This window comes from Nilaparvata lugens, chromosome X (genome assembly GCF_014356525.2).
Source record: "Nilaparvata lugens isolate BPH chromosome X, ASM1435652v1, whole genome shotgun sequence".
In the NCBI taxonomy this organism is placed as follows: domain Eukaryota; kingdom Metazoa; phylum Arthropoda; class Insecta; order Hemiptera; family Delphacidae; genus Nilaparvata; species Nilaparvata lugens.
Window position 1 is genome coordinate 105726431 of NC_052518.1, and position 11081 is coordinate 105737511.

Sequence of the window (11081 nt, forward strand, 5' to 3'; positions counted from 1 at the left end):
ATACAAAATTCCTTACCGTTGATAAATAAATAAATAGTTTTTATTGTCGTAGACCAATATAGGTAATTCACAAAGTCATAGTAATACAATATTACAAAATAATAGAGTCAAAGCAATAGTTAAAAGGCACAAAGTAGAATAAATTACATCGACTAGAATCGAAAAACCCTGTCAAACAATAGAAAGGCCTTAAAACCAGCCACTCAAAAAGTAATTTTTAAAAAATAACAATATTTTTACAACATTTGATATCCAATGGCAACTTATTGTACATTCTCAAGCCTATGCTGTCACAGTGTTTCATGCTTATGACAAGAATATCATGCTTATGACTGAATGGTATATCAATGAGGTCTTTTTTCCTGGTGTTATAAGCATGAATATTGGATCTTTTATTCAAGCTATGGAGATTCTTTCTAGTGTATATGATTACTTGAAATATATAGAGATTTATGAAATATTTATTTTTTTTGAAAAGAGGTCGACAGTGATCTAGATACCCTGCACCTGTCAATATTCTAATAGCCTTTTTCTGCAAAAGCAAGACCTTATTGATGTGGCAGCTGTTTCCATATACTAAAATTCCGTATGAAATTATGCTTTGGAAAAAAGCAAAATATGAGTTTCTGAGGTATTTTTCCGGTACAAGATTCTTCAACTGCCTTAACAGATAGAGATAACCCTAGATAACCTAACAGAAACGGAATTTATGTGGGGTTCCCAGGTCAACCTGTGATCAAACATTAAGCCCAAAAACTTTAAACTATTGTTATTGTTGTGTGTATAGTCCCTGAGACCAAATGTCATAAGCTGAGTTTTATCCTCGTTTAGTTTGAAGCCATTCGCTGTGAACCACTTGGAAGCTTCCGCCAAGGTATCAGCTGTCATATTATGTAAAGTGTGTGCATCTGAATGAGAATTAAGAAAAGTGGTGTCATCAGCATACAACACAGTCTTGCTGTTGATTGTGAGAGGAAGATCATTTATCATCAATACAAAGAGGAGTGGTCCCAATATTGATCCTTGGGGGACACCGTACTTTACTTTAGCAAGATCGGATCTCTTATTTCCTACACAAACAACTTGCTGGCGATCGCCAAGGTACGATCTAAAAAGACTAAGGCTCCTTCCACTGACTCCATAATAAACTAATTTTTCAAGCTAAATATCATGATTCACGCAGTCAAATGCCTTGCTCAGGTCACAGAAGGCAGCCTGAGCAAACCACCTGTTTTCAAAAGACTCAATTAATTTTATTAGTGCATCAAAGGCGTCAGTAGTGGATCTTCCCTTCACAAAACCAAATTGATGCTCAGACAGTTCTCAAGATTTACTAAGTATTCATACACCTGTATATACATGACAATCTCTAGAACCTTGGAGAAGACAGGTACTATTTGGATGGGTCTATGACTGGAAGGTTCCTCTTTTGAGCCCTTCTTATGAACGGGAACAACTTTGGAGACTTTTAATACATCGGGGAAAACACCTGTTTATACAAATGGTCAGTACTGGCACTACAGAGTGAGCAATAGTTTTGAGAAGACAGCTCGATAGACCATAGAAATCTTCACTCTTCGAAACTTTAAGATTATGAACCACTTTAAAAATCATCTCTTGACTCACCTCGTGAAAAAAGAATAAGCTATTTTGCACTTTATTGACATTATCATTGAGCAATGCACTGGCTGTAATTGATGGCTTGTCTACTATCTTCTCGTGCACATCATCTACTGAGTGAATGAAATAATTATTAAGTTTGTTTGGTTCAGGAGTAGATAAGTTTACAACATTCTTGTTGAAGGATAAAGTTTTGATAATTTGCCATGCTTTCTTACATTTGTTATTAGAAGATTCGATGATTGATGCAACAGAATCCCTCTTGGCTTCATCCAATGAATTTCTGTACAGTGCTCTGCATCTAAGATAAAGTGTTTTCGAATGTTCTGTTTTTTGTTTTTTGAAGTTTTCATGTAAGAGAGTGAGTAGAATTTTAATCTTACTAAGTTCAGGTGTGTAGGCTACCAGTCAGCCTTACATTTGAAATTCTTTCTATTATTAACTTGGGAAACTTTTTTTTACAGGTCTTTCTAGGGATAGTTAGATTGAAATAATATAAAACTGTATTGAGGAAGGATTCGAATATATCACTTGCATCTGACTTTTCCATGACAGCACTCCAATCCTACTATGATGGCGAACATGTGGAGTTGATCCTCCGTGCAGAATCGTCCGAGGCTGGCCAATCAGTGGAGTTGATGTTGACGTGAATGAGTCATCATCAATGATGATTATTGCATTCACATGGACGTTGGTTTCCATCGGAATGGAATGAACTGGTTTTCTGGCAGTTTGCTTCTTTTGTGAGTCGTAGCGTGTTGATTTAGTGACAATGCCAATGCCACTATCAATTGTCACTAAATCGCACAAACACTTCCCTACAAAACGTTTTCCACCCTTTGAGTAATGCAGGCCATGCCTTGTGAAATGCAGGTGTCTTTGCAGGTTATTATTCACTTCTCCATATATCACTCTTCATACTCCACAATAAGACCATATTCTAGCGAAGATTGATTTGAATATGAATATGAATTTATTTCCAAATACAAAAAATATTTTTACAAACAAAATATTCATTAAATTACAATAGTTTTTGGCGTGACTGGAAGAAGAAGCCTTGAGCTCCAGCCACGAGTTCTAAAAATAAGAAATACATTTTTTAACTAATAACAGCAGTACAAATGATACAATTCTGTTGATATATGGTAAATAATCTATGGATGTTGAATTTTATCAATAGTCAAGTACTTGATAAACAAAATATAGATACACAGAAAAATAATATAAAAATTGTCAAGTTCTAATAATTTTTATACAATTAATATTGCCAAAAATTGTTGATTTAGCCAACTCAATTCTCAATTTTAAAATAATAGTTCTGTTTTACCCAAGATCTTATTAATCTCAATTTGGTTTTTGTTATTTTATCCTTAATAAAGTCTTCCGGAATTTTATTTATTAGTTTATTACTCTGATATTCAAATTGGTGTTTACTAGATGTTAATGAAGTAAAGTTAATATTGAAAGCCTTTACTACAGTTGGCCGTATATTATAAGGGATTGTGCGACGGGTAAATTGATGTGTATTTTTATTAATAGAAATAATTAAATTTGTCACATAAGTTTGACGTAACGTTGGTAGATCTATCTCTTCAAATATTAATCTGCTGGGATAGAGTCTGGGTCTTCCAAGCGCAGCTCTAATAATAATGCTTTTGTATTATAAAAAGTTTTTTAAAATGAGTGTCATACGCTGCTCCCCATACTTCTATATTATAATGGAAAAGTGAATGAGCATAAGCGTAGTAAATCGTTCTCAAAATATTCAAGTCTTTTAATTGGTTAATTCTGTAAAAAATTGTTATTAAATATTTCAGTTTGAAGCATAGATTCTGAATGTGAACGTCCCATTTAATATGCTGATCCACAGAAACACCTAAATATTTGATTGATTTAACTCTTTCTATTATTGGACAAGTGCAGTTAACAGTGATGTTGTTATGACAGTGTATTATCAGCTCAAGCTCATCAGGAGGCTGACCACTTATGTTAGGGGAAAAAGATATGTATTTAGTTTTACTCGCATTTAGAGTTAAAATATGGCTGTTCAACCACGATTTAACTATTTCAAGACCACGATTAGCAGAGTTAAATGTTTCATTCCATGTTAAGCCTGAGAAGATTAGAGCAGTGTCATCGGCAAATGATAGTGTGACACCATTAGGAATATCAATTTTCAATAAGTCATTGACATAAATCAAAAAAAGTAGCGGCGATAGAAGTCCAAACTCTTTTATATTTTGAATGTCAGTTTTATCATTTATTGTTAAAATTTGGATTCGATCTGTCAAATAGCTTGCAAATATATCTTTTGTTGTTCCTCTTATTCCACAACACTCTAGCTTATGAAAAAGGATAGAATGTGGTATAGAATCAAAGGCCTTTGCCAAGTCCAAAAATATAGCAAGTGTTTTTCTATTACTATCAAAACTTTTATTTATTAAATTTGTCAAGTGTAAGACAGCATCTTTGGTGGATTTACCTTCTTGAAAACCATACTGGTTACTCGAAATGAAATTGTTTTTTCTAAGAAAGTTGGCAAAATGTATTTCATCATTGTGGTGAGGCATATCATACCGTACCTAAAAGGTATTGCACAAACAATGAAGTTGGTATTTATTCCCGATGCCAATAGCTTATCCATTCCTTGTTGGATATTGAGATCACATGGCTCATGGTTGCCAAAGTCATTGGACCCCGCCATTACAATCACGTAATCGAATTTTGTCAAATCCTTTATAAATTGTATCCCATTTGCAATAACTTGTTTTAATTAAGCTCCCGGCAAAGTATACACAAAAATATCGTAGTAGTCGGACAAGTGACCTAGGTAATTGTGCATATCTCTACCTTGACTTGCAGCCAGTATCACAATACGCCTCTTCACTGAATTCGAAGATGATAATGATGATGATTGTTTGATAGGCCTCCTTGGTTTCTTCCTGACTGCAGATGCATCGGTTGCACTTACATGCACCTGGGCTCTTACATCAAATGTAGCCGTTTGTCCTCTAGCCAATTGTGATATGGGTGACCCGATCTCCTCCGCATCCAACACTGAGAAACGATTTCAAGTCTCTATTGAGCTGTCATTGGAAAATCGTTGAAATCGACAGGCTGATTTAGGAGTGGTGAACTTCATTGGAAGTGCTCTGGTATTTTTCAAAAAAGTTAATTCTGTTTCTAAATTAGAAATTTTATCTGCAGTATACTGTGCATCACTCGAAAGATTAATAATTTCATCTCTTGAACTGAGCTCAACCTTCAATTCGTCAGCAGTAGTCTTCAAGGCTTTCAGTTTCAATTTCAACTGATCTATCTCAACATCAGCTCGCTCTTCGTTGCACAAAGAATCATTTAAAACATTAGCTCTGATTTTCTTTTCTTGTGCAAGTGAATTTCTTAGAGAATTATTTTCGGCTGCGGCGTTCGTCACATGAACCTTTAAATCATCGTTCACTTTTATTGCAGCATCGTATTTATTCAACAGTGAAATAACTTGTGGAATTATATCTATCACAACCTCTTTCGAAAATTTGTTGGAAATGGAGTCCAACACAGCATGCATATTAAGCGAAATATCTATTACACCACTGTTAATCAAGCCTTCCCCCTCCTTAAGGTCTACCAAATTGCGCTCCATCTGTGACCTCACGGAGCTGCGTCAGTTCGTGTCAACATCTCATCGAATATGTCAAATGGGATTGGAAGAGAAAGGAAATTGAAAGCTTTGAGAGCCACCAAAGCAGGATAAAACGGGAAGCTCCTGAAAGGATTTGAAAGGATTAAGGAAAATGGAAGAAGCAGAAACCAGATTCAAGACGATGCAATGTTAAATCATAGACCAAACTCACAACATTCGGGTATAATAAAAAAACAATCAGTGAATCACCACTATCAGAACAGAAGAAGAGAATCAACAGGTGCAAAAAAAGCCGGCTGGTTGTGAACAGGGAGATCACTACGTGAGATAGAAATTCAATGACAGGTAGCCTATTCCTTATCATATTCTTCATTGGGTCAGTCGATGAAAGTGAAAACAGCCTATGACAAGTTGAAAAGATAAGATATTGCATTGTAGTTATGATTGTTGAATATAACTACTAGATATTAACAGAGTAGGAAGTGTCACGCTCAGTTATGATAGTTATAGCTGCTGATAAGGCAGATCTAGGTACTTCAACAGTTGACTAAGAAGATACGAGGAATGAAACAATCCGTCAAGTTGCAGACTATGAGGTCAAAGTTCATTGGTTTAAAGCAATTTACCAGACGAAATATTCTTTTCAGTAGTTACTTTTGTAGGTTAGAAAGATTGTTATTAGTATTAAAATAATATAATTTAACTTCACATGGAAACTCAGTACTCACTAGACTATATACCTCTTATATTTATAATGGAACTGGTACAATGAGCGGGAACTCTCAAAAAAACATATTTAAACTCAGGAGATATGACCAAATTTCTGCCAAATCTGAGATACTTCTTGTCTCAGATTTGGTTCACGATGTCAATCAATTTTTTGTGAAAAATTAAAATTGTTAAAACTTCGTGATCTTATGATCTTTGATGCGGCGAGAACACGAATCTGGAATCATATTTGCTAAATTCCTTACTGTTCAGGAGATATGACCAAATTTCAGCCAAATCTGAGATAGGCCTACTCCTTGTCTCAGTGTGGTTCACGATACTTCCAATCAATTTTTTGTAAGAGATAAAAAACGCTCAAACTTCGTGATCTTATGGTCTTTGATGCGAGAAACACGAATCTGGATCATATTTGCAAAATTCCTCACCGTTCAGGAGATATGATCAAATTCCAGCCGAATCTGGGATACTCCTTGTCACAGAGTGGTTCACGAAGTCCATGCTTCCAATCAATTTCTTGTGAAAAATGAAAATTGCTTGAACTTCGTGATCTTATGGTCTTTGATGCGAGAAACACGAATCTGAAATCATATTTGCAGAATACCTTACCGTTCAGGAAATATGACTGCATTACAGCCAAATCTCAGATACTTCTTGTCTCAATGTGGTACACGATGACAGTCCAGGCTTACAATCAATTTTTTGTGAAAATCGCTCAAACTTAGTGATCTTATGGTCTTTGATGCGAGAAACACGTATCTGGAATTTTATTTGCAAAACTCCTCACCAGTCAGGAGATATGACCAATTTTCAGCTAAATCTGATATACACCTAGTCTCAGTGTGGTTCACGATGGTTATTAGTCCATGCATCTTATCAATTTTTTGTGACAAATAAAAATCGCTCAAACTTCTTGATCTTATGACCTTTGATGCGAGAAACACGAATCTGGAATCATATTTGCAAAATGCCTTACCGTTCAGGAGATATGACCAAATTTCAGCCAACACTGAGATACTCCTTAACTCAGTGTGGTTCAGGAAGTTTAGTCCATGCTTCCAATCAATTTTTTGTGAGAAATAAAAATCACTCAAACTTCTTGATCTTATGACCTTTGATGCGAGAAACACGAATCTGGATCATATTTGCAAAATTCCTCACCGTTCAGGAGATATGACCAAATTTCTGCCAAATCTGAGATACTTCTTGTCTCTGATTTGGTTCAGAATGTCAATCAATTTTTTGTGAAAAATAAAAATTGTTAAAACTTCGTGATCTTATGATCTTTGATGCGGCGAGAACACGAATCTGGAATCATATTTGCAAAATTCCTTACTGTTCAGGAGATATGACCAAATTTCAGCCAAATCTGAGATACTTTTTAACTCAGTGTGGTTCACGATGCTTCCAATCAATTTTTTTGAGAGAAATGTAGATCGCTCAAACTTCGTGATCTTATGGTCTTTGATGCGAGAAACACGAATCTGGAATCATATTGGCAAAATTCCTCACCGTTCAGGAGATATGACCAAATTCTAGCCAAATCTGAAATACTCCTTGTCACAGTGTGGTTCACGATGGTTAGTTCATGCTTACAATCAATTTCTTGTGAGAAATGAAAAATGCTTGAACTTCGTGATCTTATGGTCTTTAATGTGAGAAACACGAATCTGGAATCATAATTGCAAAATTCCTCACCCGTTCAGGAGATATGACCAAATTCCAGCCAAATCTGAGATACTCCTTGTCACAGTATGGTTCACGATGGTTAGTCCATGCTTACAATCAATTTCTTGTGGAAAATGAGAATTGCTTGAACTTCGTGATCTTATGGTCTTTGATGCGAGAAACACAAGTGGAAGGTCTGGAGGTTTTCCCGTAGCCTCCAGTGTAGTATGCAACAGATTTGGTATTCAGTTTTCACAGCGATCTTATAGTTTTGGCTGGGAATTTTTCGTATTTGGGAAAACTTCAAATTTTCGATGAAAACTCAATTTCCCGGGTCCCCATTTGAATTCGGTTGAAATTGAACTATGGCTATAGGCTTATCTCCGGGGGCTGAACAAAAAAGCTTTTATCGAATTTTCTGTGCGATGCTGATTTCAAATGTCGAAAAAATTTGGGGGTCTCTAGGAGGCCAGGAGGTGAAATTTTCGTGATTTTGAGGTTTTCCCATAGCCTCCAGTACGTTCCCTAATTGATTTCGAGGTTGTTTGTCCGTGACAATCAGCCGTATTGGCTGTGAATTTCTTGTCTATGTGGCTTTAATATAATAAAGATTGGCAACTTCAATATAATAAGATTTAGTACTCTTATATACAATGAAGTTAACTCCACCCACAAAGAGCATTTGGACAAAATGTTATTCAATTTAACAAGTATAGCATAGAAACAGACATCATCATCAGTGGATTATATGATGTTTGTAGATTAAACATAGAGCATTTGTCATGATGTCCCTAGTATTCAAGTTTTATAGTCTACTTTCAAGTTTTGGAGAAGCCATTCTTGGCATTCACCACTGAACCGGCATCCACTTTGCATTCATGATAATAAATGTTAGCATCTTGTATAAGTCGTGATATACTGGTCTTGGAATACAATTTTGATGCAATTAATGTCACAAATGTTGGTGGCTGCCAAGATAAATGAAAATTATATTAAATTTCTGGTACTATGATATCAATTTTTTTTCAGATCAGGCTAGCCTACTGAGGACAGTGGATAAAATTGATATATGGTGTTTTGTTACCATGATATGGAGGGTAATGGTGGATGAGTGTGGGATGACACTAACAGGACAATAAGAATCGCGTTTGAGAGAAGTGAAATGCATTCTAAGCTAGTATTTCATCTTAGCCAAGTATTCAAGTTTATGAAACTACTGTCTGTAAGACAGGTATTACGATGTAAGCAAATACAGTTGTAGCAAATAATATTATATCTTTGATAAATAAAATTAATTTGAATTTATTCGAAATTGCTATTGATTATTATTATCCTATTCCATTCTAGCACCTCCTGTGTGTATTTATAATTTACAAAAGTAATATATTCTGATTTTTGTAAACAATACCTTGACAGAAATGAAAATACATTTGAAAGCTTAAAAAATATATTGGAAATTTGAATTTTCAAAATGTATTCTGAGTTTTCTAAAAGAAAGTTAAAAAGTTAATTATACTCTGAATCTCTCTTTTTGTATCTCTCATATTTCTATGATGAGACAGAAATTTTTTTGTTGCAATAAGACATTTTACAATGCATGCTCAACATCAAATTAGTTATTTGTGCAACTAGTGCGCAAAGTAACAGTTTGCTGCACCGAAAGAAACGTTTGGCGTTTCGGCGAGGGAGGAATGGTTTGTTGAGTGCAGCAGAGGAACTTTGCGCACGTATTTCACATTTAATTTTTCCTACAGTTACCATTGAATATGAAAAGTGGGTAATTATGGGTAAAATTGCCTGAAATCCATCAAATGTTTTTCTGTGTAATTTTATTATTAATAAAAACCTTAATTTATTGTCAAATTGAATAATGTAGTAGTGTTTGAATGAAGAGGCGGCTGTGTGCTGAATGTGGCACTGTGCTGTCGCTGTCCTCGTTGTCCTTCGTTATAATATATAATTTATTTGCCAAAAACAAAATACAAAAAAGCTTTACAAAAAATAAATATAAGTATATGCTACTTCACTTAAACCAAGATACATACATTTATTTAATTAGATATAATAACGAAATGAATAATAAGGTGCTCGTTGTGCTTCCTTGCACCTCTGCTCACTATAGCAGCCACAGCAGTCACTGTTACCAACTTCATTTTCATTTTGCTGCACTGTTGCTCCATATAACCTACTAAGTATTTTGCGTTGCCATGTTGCAAATCTGGAGTGCAGAAAAATTTTTCCCGCACTAGAGCGGAAAAGTGATCCTTTGCGTTCTGTAATCAGTGCAGCAATGGCCACTTTTCAAGGTAACTGTAGGAAAAATAAATAATGTTGAAAGTTGAGAAATACAATCAGGGGCCTGTTTCATAAAAATTTAGAAGTCCTGTAATACAGGAGCAGCTGATTTTATCGGTTATATTGAACATGTAATTGGAATGGTGATTCTCCTTTATTACAGGACTTGTAAGTTTTATGAAACAGGCCCCAGACCCCTGTTTCATTAAAACTTGGAAGTCCTGTAATACAGGAACGGCTGATTTTATCAGCTGTATTGAGCATGTAATTGGAATGGTGATCCTGTATTACGTGCCTTATAAGTTTTATGAAACAGGGCCCAGGTTTCACTGAGTAATAAAATAAATAAACAATTGCAATGATTTATTGAACGAGCGTTAGCGAGTTCTCACCTTTGACTTACTGAAGGCCAAAGTCGTTGTCCATCTGTTTGTATGTTCTACAATAACATTAGAGAGAATTGATCAATCAGCTTCAAATGTTGAACACGTACCGGTATTCTTTGAACCTTTTTACAGGTCAAGTTCGTTGGACAGCAGAGTTCACTAAGGCCCGCTGCAAAGTAGACCCACGCTAATCCACGAAAAGCAACCCACGCCGTGGGATGTTTTGTAAACCATTGCTAGGCTTCTCTAGACATCTGTGTAATACATGCAATGAATAATCACTTGTCAGCTGATTGATTATGAATAATTTTATAGCAATGGTTTAAAAAACATTCCACAGCGTGGGTTGCTTTTCGTGGATTAACGTGGGTCTACTTTGCGGCGGACCTAACTCCATCGTCCTTTTTCAGGATATACAAATAACATTGAAAGTGCTTAAGAAGAAAAATTTGTTTCGATTTTTTTATCATTTAGTCAGCTGGAATTAATTAGATACTATTCATGTAATTTTTCAATTCATTTAAAAAGCTGATGCTATTTGGCAGGCTGGTATCACACTGACTGTCCTTTATGCGCCAACACATGATTTCAGCTGAATAATACTCAACATAATTATTTCATTTATAAGTTCTATATTAATGTTAACGCCTGTCTGCCTGCCTATTGACTGGGTAAATACGCATAATTGATAATACTAATTGTGATAGCAGTTGCTATGACATTGACAAATTTTCTATGACAAT

General features: G+C 35.2%; 1 long non-coding RNA gene across 1 annotated transcript; it reads left to right on the forward strand.

The window, feature by feature from the left end:
• On the forward strand, positions 1–8962 carry LOC120355029. The gene is made up of 2 exons (XR_005573375.1): positions 1–2363; positions 8687–8962. It is a non-coding gene; the product is annotated as an uncharacterized LOC120355029 (long non-coding RNA).
• The last annotated feature ends 2119 nt before the right edge of the window (positions 8963–11081 follow it).